At 45.4% G+C, this 12,836-nt stretch overlaps 1 protein-coding gene across 1 annotated transcript in view; it reads right to left on the bottom strand.

Moving 5' to 3' along the window:
• The window catches only part of AGBL4 (AGBL carboxypeptidase 4), a 1,119,623-nt gene that overhangs the window by 162,588 nt on the left and 944,199 nt on the right, over nucleotides 1-12,836 (bottom strand).

The raw sequence follows: 12,836 nt of genomic DNA, 5'->3' as shown, positions 1-12,836 counted from the left end.
GGACCAGAGGTGGAAGCCTGGGAGGGATGGGCTCTTATTACTTCACCCTTCACCCTTCATCCACAGGACCTTTCTCTCCTGAAGTACCTGACACCGCACTGAGCAATCAATTTTGTGTGTCTACTTGAGGTGGACACCACGAATAAGCTGTTTCCTCCCAGCCCAAACAGTCCTGTGAGCAAAGGCGGCCTGTGGATCAGGGAGAAGGCACTGCTAGCAGTGCTTGTTAGACCCAGAATTCTAGCCTGGAACCAGCAATGTTTCTGAGCTTAGACTAGGGTCAAGAGATTAGTTAGAAACTGTCCCTGCCCTCAAGGTGAGGTGGGAAGCCCCATGAAAAGACTGGCAGGGCCACTGCTTTCCCGCTGGCACTATCAGGTTCCCTGCCCAGCGGCATTATCTCACTTCTGTGCTTCTGTAAAACGGCTTGCTTCTAGGAGAACAGAACTTACCCCTAAGAGTCTATTGGTTCCCAAATCTCTCTCCTGATTGGTCCATTTCTAACACCTCATTTGCATAAAGCTGACTCCTGATTCGTCCATTTGTTACACCTACTCTGCATATAATGTTGCAAAATGTTGCAAAGTCTTGACTGGTAGCCTATAAAAGCCTGTGTAAACCTACAGATGGGGTCTAGAGCTCGGAGTGTTAACTCCTCTGGGCCTGCTGGCATAATAAACCTGAGTCCTCCAACCCTCCGAGTGCCGCTTGGTCTCTTGCCAGGATCCAGGTTGCTGTAACACTCTGCTGTAGCACTAAGCTGTAACACTTTGCTGTCGCAAAGGAAGTCACAATCTACTCGGGCAGACAGACAGGGAAAGAGCACAGAAGTGTGTGACATCGATTTACATTCCTACAACATGGCATAGCTTAAAATGCCTTCGACTGACCCCTGTTTATTTCTCCCAGGAGCCTGTGAGGGGGCAGTTAATGCCAACTCCACATGACTCTGAGCTTCAGGCCAGGTCTACACTCCAGGTACACGAAAGACGAGGTGTGTGATGCAAATCCCACCCCCTAGTACCCTCCCAGGCATAACAAGGCAACCTTTGTGCTTTCTGCTTTTTTCCTTCAGATTTCTTTCTTGTTTACTTTTAAATAGTTTAAACATTACAGAAGCCTCTTTCACACTCTTTCCCATTCTTTCCTGATAAGGATTATCCCAAAGCTAGGTGTATCCTTCCTGCCCAAGTTTCCATACTCTGCCTGCACATCTGGATGTCCATAAACAACCTATAGTATTGTTTCGTGTGTTTTCCAGATTTTACATACATAGTCTCAAACTCTAAGTTTCATTCCGCCACTTGCTTTTTTGACCCCACTCTATGCTTCTGAGATTTGTTTATATGATACGTGGAGACCTGATTCATTTTTTTTGCTACATGGTATTTCACTCTAGGAAGAAAGTCAGCCTATATGTGTATGGGCTGTGTGTGTGTGCGTGTGCATGAGCACATGTGCATTATTATTCTGTTGGTGGACAATTACTTCCACTCTTTCCATCCTGTGTTGCTTCACAAGGAAACGCTGCACATGAAGGTGAAACTTGAACTTGTCTAGACTCCAACCAAGGGAGGAGGAACACTACTCTTTGTCACACAATGCAGGCACCCAGCTCGCTTGGTCACTGCTGATTACTAGAAGGCACTGAGGCAGTGATGAAAGAACAGTGGACTTGATCTCGGAGGGACCTGGATTTGAATCTTGACCCTCTCACTTATTAGCTGTGTGACCCTGTGCAAAAATTCTAACGTCTCTGGGCTGCGGTGTCCTCATGAGGAGAAATAAAGACAGTAATACCAACTCCCAAATATTCTTGTTGTGATGATTAAATATATAAAAGTCTTCAGTGTGGATCCTGGCAATCAGGAGGAGCTCAAGAAAGCTAATGCAAAGAGTCCCTGATCCTGGGCAGAGGAAAGGACATGGGAGAATGCATCGGCAGGCTCCTGTTTGCTGCCCTTCTCCCTCTGGGTAAGGATGCTCAGTCTTAAAAACAAAAGGAAAAGAAAAAGAATGAAAGAGAAAGAGAAAGAAAGATAATAAGCCCCCTGTGAATCATAATTTAAAATCCAGGGAGCTACCTCCAAACCTGGCTGATTATCTGTTCCATCTGTGCCTTTGATTGGCCAACACTGGAAATCTGGGGACGGTGGACTTGGCCTTGGACCAGGCTCCCTGAAGGGCAGCCCCACATGGCAAAGGTGACCTGCCCTTCTGGGCCCTGTGGAAGGCAGCACCATGCTGGGCTACAAAGGGTTAAATCTCTCCCTCCCCCACGAGATTGGCGCCAATGAGGCTTTCTGCTTAAATGGCCTATAACTATCTCCCAAAGTGCCTTAGCTCAGAAAAGTGTACGAGTCAGCAAAATGAAAATAATTTAAAGAGCCATTGGGAAGAAGAACTCCAGCCTCCCTCTGCAGCACTGCTAGCTTCAGAGCAGTGGCTCACATTTTTCATATCCAGGGCCAGGGGCTTTTACCAGTTTCAGGAAAGGATGTATCACAGGCTGAGATCTCCCTCTCAGGAGGGAGGGGCAGGGGGAGCAGGGGGACAGCAGGGACCCACCTCCCCACCTGGAGTGCTTCGTGGTTTCCAAGCCCTGCCCTGGCCACAATGGTGCTTCCAGGCCATGCCAGCTTCAGGGGCTGGAGGAGCAGGGACAGTCATGCCTGTATTAAAACCAGTGACACCACAGATCCTAGGAAGGAAGTTCCAGGACCACCCTCAGCATGGGCGAGTGTGGTGCTCCTGGCTAAGCACGCAGCCCTCCTGCTTCCCTCAGGGTGGGCAGCACCCGTTCGTGAGCACCTACTCTGCCTGCCACACGCGCAGCGCTTTATGCCCACAGATCTGAAATGCTGACACTGTTATTCTTGTTCCAGAGCCGAGTCTGAGGATCCAGAGGTTGAGGAACTTGGCCACCACGGTCACACTACTGAAAAGCAGTGGAGGAAAGGTTCCAACCTAGAGTCTCATTTCACACCCACATTATTTCCAAGGCTTCAAGGAAGTGCTTAGGAAAGACCCGACACAGAGACAAATACAGCCCTGCAATCTGCGCCCCCATCCCCTGACACGTTTCATCTCCCGCTCTGGGTCTGCTGCCCCTCCATGGGCTGAGTCCCCACAGGGACCTGAACAGAGCAGGTCCAGGGCACGGGACTGCCTGAGGACCTGCCCTGGGTACCCCTAGTCTGGACTGCTGCAGGGTGGTGCCACAGCCCGCTTCCCACCTGGCAGTGAGAATGGGCACCTGCGCTTTACCATCTCTCACTAGGGTTATTCCAAAAATTGCTTGACTCTTCTCTCTCCCTCCAAACCACCCACCACACTGCTCTCAGCATGATCTTTCAGCAGCTGTCCAAGGTCTTCAGAGTCCAGCACCTCAGCCTGGGACCAAGGCCCTCTAGGATCCTGCACTACCCACCTCTCCCTCCTCCTTTCCCAATACCAACTTTACTGCCACTCCTTGAAACACCTACCTTCCTCCACCTCTTGCCCCTTGTTCACAATGACAACAGACATTTACACAGGGCTTCTATGTGTCAGGCACAATTCTAAGTGCTTTATAGAAATTAACACTCACAGGAACTGAGACCTCTGTTTCATGGAGGAGGGAACTGAAGCCCAAATCAATGAAATGACTTGCCCCAGGTCACAGCGCTGGTAAGCGGTGGAGCCCAGAGTCAGACCCAGGCAGTGTAAACAGATTCCTCAACCTTGACCACTGCCAAATCCTTTCCTCCTTTCTTGACCTGGTGACAGCCTATCCTGGGGGGACAAGGCCAGGAAGGGCTCATGACACCCCTTGAAGGACTTTCTTGATCCCTCAAGTCCTTAAACCCCCCAGGCAGAAAGAACTGCTTCAGTCCCTGGTTTCCCACACCCATGGTCTTCAGGGACCAGGAGTCTAGGGAGAGCTCCATTTCACCAGTGCTGGGCCCTGTGCTGGGCCTGGCGCTCAGAGATGAACACACAGTGGCCCCACTTGGAGGGCTCACAGGCCAATGAGAAAGCTGGACGCACAATGACAATACAAGCTGACAAGACTAGCGGAGGTCATGAGAGGGTGTGACAGAGCAGGGGGAGTGGTCCCCACTCAGATAGGGGAGGGAGCACTGAAGGCCTCCTGGAGGAAGAAGGAGTCGAAACAGATGGTCACAGGGCAGAAGAGACAGTTTGTGCCCACAAGAGATCTAAGGTAGCAGCATGCAGCATGATCATTAGGATGCCAGGCACTGGGGTCACCAGTCCTAGCTCCTCCTGCTCACGGTGGTGCCACCTGGAACCATTTACTCGACCTCTTTTAGTCAGTCTCCTCATCTGTGAGATGTGGATGGTCATAGTATCTGCTTCACAGGGTTGTGTGAGGAATAAAATAATGAGAGTACCTAACACATTGTACGTGCTCAATGACTACTAGTTGATTAAACAAATATTGTTCATATCTGTATCTCCCGCATCTAGCACACAGCGTTCATCTCTGAGTGCCAGGCCCTTTTGCTTTTCCGCAAAGGGATACAGAGATGCATTTACACAGTCCTGCCCTTGGTTTGCTGATAGCCTCAGGGGAAGAGGCAGCTAAATAGACTTTACAACACAGTGCTCTGAGCGTTAACATGCTGGGGAGGTTAGGGCTGGGAGGGAGGGTTAGGAGCAGATTTGGGAAACTATGGAAAGGAGGGAGTCCTTTCTTCTAGGAAGAGGTGGAAATAGGTCCTTAGAGGAAATGATATTTAAGCTGAGTCTTCAAGCTGAGGGAGGGTAGGTTTTCCAGAGTTAATGACCCAGGAGAGGGGCACAAATGAGAGCCCATCCTGGAATAAAAGTGAGGCTCTAGCTAGGCAGGACAAATTTAATATCTCGTACTTCCCACACTCCTTGGACATCTCCATTCCCGCGGCAGGGGCCCCAGGCAGGGCTTCCAGGCTCTGACTCCCTCGCCACCTTCTGGTCTTTGCTGGGATCTCATGTCCTCCAGGAAGCCTCCCCTGGCCCTCCACTTCTTGCCACATGCTCCACTGCCCCTGCTCTACCTTCTCCTTTTTTCATGGTACTTATCACCTTCTACAGTTTTCTTTCTTTTTTTAAAATTGAAGTACAGTCAGTTACAATGTGTCAATCTCTGGTGTCCAGCACAAAGTCCCAGTCATGCACATACATACATATATTCCTTTTCATATTCTTTTTCATTAAAGGTTATTACAAGATATTGGATATAGTTTCCTGTACTGTACAGAAGAAACTTGTTATTTTTTTAAAGTCTGTTTTTTATATATAGTGGCTAACATTTGCAAATCTCAAACTCCCAAATTTATCCCTTCCTACCCCCTTTTCCAGATAACCGTAAGATTGCTTACTATGAGAGTCTGAAGATAAAGAAATGATTCTAAAGGCAGCAAGAGAAAAGCAAAGAGTTAGTTACAAGGGAACTTCCATAAGGCTTTCAGTTGATTTCTGAAACACAAACACTGCTGGCCAGAAGAGAGTGGCAAGATACACTGAAAGTCCTGAATGAGAAAAAGTGGCAACCTAGGATACTCTATCCAGCAAGGCTATCCTTTAGAATAGAAGGAGAAAGAATTTCACAGACAAGCAAAAACTAAAAGAATTCAGCAATACTAAACCTATGCTAAGAGAAATATTGAGAAGTCTACTCTAAATAGAAAAGAAGCAGGAAGCTATAGAAAGGAGAAAACCATAATTGGAAATGTGATAACTACAACAAGTTGCAACAGAATAACCATGAAGACGTAGAAAAGGCCATCAAAATCATTAAAGGTGGGAGAGGGGAGCAAGAAAATAAAGATTTTTTTTTCTTATTTTTGTTCTTTGTAGGATGTGTTTGAGCTTGTATGACTATCAGTTTAAAGCAAACAGATACAGTAATGGGTTAATATATAGTTTTCTTATTTATCACATTTACTGTTTATCTTCCCACACATCGCATTCCAGTCCCACTACAGTTTAAGCTTTTTGTGTTGGTCTTCAGTGATATGCCTCAGGCATTCAGACTAGTGAGTGACACCTAGTAGGCATGCAGGTATTTGTTGAATGACTGAATGAATTCCATCATTACTCATGGGGGAACTTCTGGATGCCGATGTTGGTAAGGCTGGAATACTGAGTCTCTCTCCCCATTAGCTAATGACATGGAAACAGTAAATGCGCAGATCATTGGGTACCAGACTGGATATGGACAAAAGGGCACATACTGGAATGGGAAGAGCACAGGGTTTGAAGCCACACTTAAGGCGTAACTCCCTGGTCAGAGTTCTGGGCACAGACTGTATATTCAGTACTTTGAAGATGAAGTTGGGGAGAGATAGATCGACAGACAAGTGATCTCCTCATGGCCATTCTCATCCTTCTGGTGGAAGGTCAAAAGTTACCTCTCAGAGGTCTTCCCTGATCACATCTAGATGGAGGAGTCCTAGCTAGGCTAGTCCAGCTCAGAGAAAGTAACTGGTGAGGAGAAGTGGGGTCTTACACGGAGGACCACATGGCTCTTTCCTTTTCCCTAACCTAAACATTATTATTGATAACTTGGTGAAGATACAAAAGATCATATTTACATACTATGAAACTGAAAGAAAGGATATAACATAGAATAAAATTCCATATGGATCTCAAGTACCCAAACATATGCATGGATAATTCACATAGAAAGAAGTTGACAAGGTACATTTGTATAGAAAGCTAATTTGCTATACTTCTTTAAAAATTCCGGATGCTGGTGAAGTGAGGAAATGGCACATGCATGTCCACCTTGCTTGAGACATGGCTTAACATTTTGAATCACAATATAACGACACAGATATAACAACAACATGGAAAGGACTATGAAAATGTTCTTGCCTGTTAACTTAATTAGCTCACTCCTGAGAATTTAGGAAACAAACAACTATAAACGATCATGGCAACATTACCTCTAACAGCAAGAAACTAGAGACAACAAAATACACAGCGAGGAGATAAGAAGGTCATCGTGGCCCAGTGCTGGGAAGGGCGCTGGAATGGTGGTTATGCAAATCAGGCAGCAGAGGGGGAGATGTTTGCCACATGATGTTAAGCAAAACAGGCAGGATCACGGGAGACTGGCCAACAGCCGTGAACACAGAGGTGCTGCCCTGGACAGACAGGAGGGACTCCCAGGAGCAAACATGCAGTGGGCTTGGTCCTTGGGATTGTGGCTGGATTTTCCTTTCTGGCTTTGGCTTTCCTCAAATTTTGTTTTGTATTTTAAACACAAATGGAAAAGAAGATCTCAACCAGCTGCAATGTTGGGCTGAAACCAAAAAGATGAAATGGAATTGGGATGCATGCAAAATCCTGTACTTCATTTAAGAATTGTATTTAAGAACACACAGTTGGAGTGAGGCAGGTGTAAGGAGCTGCTAAAACGAATAAGGGAAGGGAAAAAGAAACAAAAGAACCACATTTACCGCAGCCCGGAATGGGGACGGTGGGGGCTGGAGGTCTGGCACAGCGCAGGCCGCCTTGCTTACCGTAACAGCTGCATAACGGACCAGGTGCCTGGTGCTAGAAGACTTAGGAACTTGCCCAAGTTCCTCTAATCTAATAAATAATGAAGTCAGGATTTTTTGAATTTGAATTTTGTGTGAGTTACTCAAGCTTCACAATCTATGCTCTTTCTCTTACAACACAGTGAACTAAAGGGATAAGTATTGTGTTAGCCAAAAAGAGGGAGCGGGGCAGTGTTTGGCGATACGTAAGCTCAACACTAAAGATGCTGATTCAAGGGTAGGCCACATTAACTGAGGTATGCCAGAAGTACGCCATTAATAGAAGTATGTAAGAGGTGATAGCCTGCTCTAGGTAGTAGCATCTGTCCAGTCCTGCACCCCACCTTTCAGTGGCACATCCATAAAAGAGCAACCAGGGTGGTCAGAGGTCTTAGGACTAGGCAACTAACAGTGATGCCTCAGTGCTTTACTCACATTATCTCATACAGCGCTGTGTACAACCCTGTGAGGTAGGCACTGTATTCCCATTTTAAAAATGAGAAAACTAAAGCTAAGAGAGATTGAAAACTTCTTCAAGGTCACATACTAGGAAGTGGCAGACAGGATTTGCATACAGGGCTGTCTAAACCCAGAGTCCTCACTCTTTCCTGTGCAACCTCCCCCATGTGAGAAATGGTGGAACAGAATTTGAGCTATTTACTAGTCGCTAAAGAGACATGACTGCCACCATCAACTGCAAAAGTCTATGAGCAGAAGCATCCTGCACGACCTCAGAGGAGAGAAGCTGAGTGACCTCAGAAGTGTCAGGAAAGGAGACTTTTAGCTCAACAGAAGAACATCTTAGTGATGGCAATAATTCGACGGACTCCTGGGTAGGAAGAGGAATTCTCCCTTCCTGGAGGTATGCTAGCATGGTCTGGAAAGGCATTTTGCTTACAGGAGAGAGGAGATCTGGGTGGAGGACCTCAAAGTTCACTTTTGACCCTTAGGTTCTGTGAGCCTATAAAGCTGCTTGGCAGAAACTGATTAATCCCTTCAAAAGAAGTGGTGAAAATACCTGTTGGCTTGTCTATCTGCAGATATCAAAGTAAAAATCTGCCCAAGGTAAACACACTGGTCCAGAGAAAAACTAAACACAGAAAATGAAAAATTCTGCTGGAAATTCTTACAGATTAAGCTTTTATTTTGTGTAAGCAAGAAACCAAATTCTGGAGAGATGTGCAGTCTCAAAAATAACCAAAGAAAATGTACTGAAGTACTAGTTTTCACCTGTTAGCTTGGCACAACGACTTAAGACATAGTCACACCCATTCTAAGTATCAAGAATGATAAAAATGACATTCCTTTTTGACCCAGGTAAAACGATCCCAAGAACATTATAGAAGATACAAAGGGAAAAATCTGTGCCAACAAAAATCTTCATAGATGTTTTATTTAGAAACAACCTAAAAATTTGAGGAAGGGCAATGGGCTGGCTGGGTGGCAGGGGTGGGGGCTGAGGTGGGTGAGGGGAGCTGGAAGCCGGGGAGGGGGCCTTGTCAGCGTGCACAGGGAAAAGCCCATGAGTACTGAGCGCTGCAGAATGAGCACAGGATGTCTGGAGGTGCCAAAGGCAGGCATGAAAGCCAAGGTCGCCGTGTAAGAGGTCAAAGCAGGTCGGAGACAAGACAGGCGCACAGACAGGTGGGGACCAGTGGGCGTGGGGACAGGAGGACGGGAGGGCCAGGGAGGGGAGGAAGGCCAACATTAGCGCGGGCAGCCGTTGACCCACTCCCGCTGGAGAACTTTAATGACGTCCTCAGTCCTCTTAACAACCCCCTCACTGGTTACTACTTTCTCTAGTTTGCAGATGAAGAAGTTGGTGTTCAGAAAGCTGAAATAACTCACCTCAAGGGAGGCAGTAGGCGCTAGAGCTGGGACCTGATCTCAAATGCACTGACCTAAACTTAAGCTCATTTTACCACCGCTCTGGACCCAAGTGTGCAGGGAGGCCTTGGGTGAATTGGCAGCCCTGCGGGTTAGCCCCACGGCGGACCAGGTGGTGGACTCAGTTGTGGGCTGATGTCCATCCACTGGGTGGATGTTAGAATTGATGGAGATACACTTCATGGAGCAAGAGGGAAACATGTTCAACACAAAGGGAAGGACACAAACCTGATCATATGCCACGACCACATATAAAATACACATTTACTCTCTTGAAAGAAGGACTAGAAGAGATACATTACAATGCTTGCAGCTGTGCAATTTGGAATGTTTCCCCAATTTTTCCAAAAATTTCTATAAAGTGGTTTTCATTTTTTTTTTTTTGAGTAAAGGTAAATTTATTCAGAGAGATACATTGAAAGGCAAGAGAAAGGCCACGAGGTGTGGGGGCTGGGTGCTCAGATTAAAAGTATGTACACACTTCATAGGCAGAGTACGGGCCGTCTCCAAAGAAGGAGAGAAGGGTCGACGGCCTCATTTCTTTATAATTACCAAAAAAAGTCGTTATTCAGAGATGCATCTAAGAAACCCATGAGCATGTAACAGTCACTAATACACTTTCCTCAGCTGGAAAATAAAAATAAGCCACATCTTTCTGTTTGGTCTGGTAACAGAGAACTTGTGGCCAGGGCTTCTGAAGACAGTGCCCAAACCTCATCACTTCACGGCTCTGCCAAGTCGGGACCGATGGTCCTGTCCTCCACAACTCACTGGCCTGTCACAGGAATCGGAAAAAAGAATCGAAGTGTACAAGTGAGGGGAAAATCACTGGCACCTACGCTGAAAGTCACCTTCTGCATCACGTCCAACTAAAGAGCATTTGGTGAGCATGAAAGAGTAACTCTAAACAAGTTTTTAGGGTAGATCCTCAGCTATTTAAGACAAAATTTATTCTCAATTTCAAATATCATCAGGCCCTTTAAAAGGAGCATGTCTTTTTACTTAGGAAACACTCTTGTCCCTTTATTAAAGCAGGATTTCTAATGACGTCTACTCTACTGGTGTCATTTAGAACTGGCACTTGTGTTAAAATGCACGTTCCCAGTTCTATCGCAGAACTACTGGATCCAGCTCTCTAAACTAAAGCCCAGGAATCTGTATTTTAAGCACCTCAGCAAATTCTTGAGATTGGTCAAGTTAGGAGATTCTCTACTACACAAAATGATCTTGAGTTTTGTGTAAGTATTTGAATGTAATAAAACTGTGGGTCATCATAAGTGGTACTATTATTCCTCATCCCTCCAAAGGCTTAAATTAATGGGACTAATTTCCATTGATGGATTACTTAAATCTCCTAAATATACCCTGAGATTACATGGCTAGATTCTCAGCCCAGACCATAATATCCCACTCAGCTTTCGGGGAAGAAGTAAAAAGATTTTGTACAGACCTGGATTCTGACCCAGCTCTACTGCTGACAACTCTGGGACCTTGGCCAAGAAGTTATCTAACCATTTCTGAGCCCATTTCCTCATTTGTATGAGTGTAAGAACAATGGCCCTGCCTCATCTAACAGTCACAGGGCACCCAGCACACAACAGGTGCTCAGAAAGTCTCAGTCCATCTAGGGTATAAAAATACTTCCCCCACCCCTGCCCCAATTCCCCATCAGAAACCGCTCTTACGTCCTTCCTTGTCACATACACTTCTGATTTTATCCTGCCTTACAAGCTAAGGATAACTAACAATTGCATGGCTCTTTGAGGCTTACAGACCGCTTTCCCAGATACTACCTGGATTACCCTCCACAACAACCCTGAGTTAGGGATCATTATCTACACTTCAGAAGAAACGAGCTCCAGAGAGGTCAAGTGACATTCCCAGAAGTAGGAAAGAACTCAGATCCCACAATCTTTCACAACCTTGCTCTGTTCCTAATGTATGTGTCATATATTATGCAAAGCACTTCCACGTCACAGTATTTTTAAAATATGCAGTAGTATTTAGTAGTAATATTTTTAAAATATCCCATGACTGTTTTCCCCTGCAACCTAAAAGCATCTATGAAGCAGGTATCATATTGTATTCGTCTTTGTAGGGAAGTGCACAGCGCCCCTGGGGGTCTGCATCTTTGCCATGCTTAGGGAGAAAAGGGGATGAGCTCAAATATGATGCATACTTGATCACCACCTCTCAGGCATCCCATAGTACTCATGCCCAAGTTGCCCCCGCCATTAAAATGAACACATCTTAAAAACAAGAATTTATTGAGCACTTCTAAGTTTCACAAACTTTACTTACCTAATGAATCGAGTTAACGTACATTAAACACTTAGGAAAGCCCTGGAACATGTTAAGTATGTTATTGTTATTATTATTTAATTATCCATATAGCCTGTGAGGTACCCATTATTTTTCTCACTGTACTGATAAGGACTCTGAGAAATTAAGTAATTGGTCCAAGATCACCCTGCCGGTCTATAGGGAGCTGGGAAAATATCATAAAAGGAAATTCACATCTATACATCCTATTAGCAAGCATATAATATTTCATATTACAAAGAATTATTTTATTTACTAAAGTAAAATTCCTCAAAGAGGCAGCCACCTCCACTACTTACCCTGGTGACACTGAGCTTTTCTTTACAGGCCACCAATGATCTGATAGTTTGGTGGATAAACCATTAGAGACACCAGATGCCAAAGTTTTCCAACCAACGCCTAAAAGCCAATAACCAGAAATGAAGAAAATAACGACTGCCAACATTGATTGAGCACTATATATATATATATATACACAATGTAAAATTCTTAAAGCAACTCCGCAAAGTAGGTATCTCCTTTTTATGGAACATAAAATGGAAACTCAAGAGGTTAGGTTAAATGCAAAGTCAAGCTTGGAACCCAGGTGCTGGGCCCCAAACCCTTCCCATTTCCCACACAACATGCTGACTTTACAGGCATTACAGAAAGGAAGCTGCAAATCAACAGGAAGCTCAAATGTGGTTTGCCAGATTGTGCACCAGGCACCTTAGAGACGCAGCTACTGAATGAGATAAAAATTATGTAACTTGAAAGATCATTTGAGATACAAGATAGGATAAACGTACCAACACCGGGTGACATTGCCCCCGACTTCCTGAAGGTAACCTTGGACCACATCTAACATTACCACCCGCTGACACTCCTTTACAAAGACTGACTCAAATTATCAGTGAAGCTGAATCTCAGATCACCTTGAGTGAGAGGCGACTGGTCCCAGATCTGTCCTTTGAGGTAAGAGAAAGTAATCTGCTTCAAGATAGCCCTTCAGATCCGTAGACAGCAACCACATCCCTTATGAATTTTCTCTCCTTCAGCCTAAAGAGTTCAACCCCTCAAAGAACACTGGTCACTTTCACTGTACACTTAATAGACATC

Source organism: Camelus dromedarius, chromosome 14 (genome assembly GCF_036321535.1).
Source record: "Camelus dromedarius isolate mCamDro1 chromosome 14, mCamDro1.pat, whole genome shotgun sequence".
Classification (NCBI taxonomy): domain Eukaryota; kingdom Metazoa; phylum Chordata; class Mammalia; order Artiodactyla; family Camelidae; genus Camelus; species Camelus dromedarius.
Note: the sequence above shows the minus strand (reverse complement) of the source record. Positions and strands in the feature narration are given on the sequence as shown.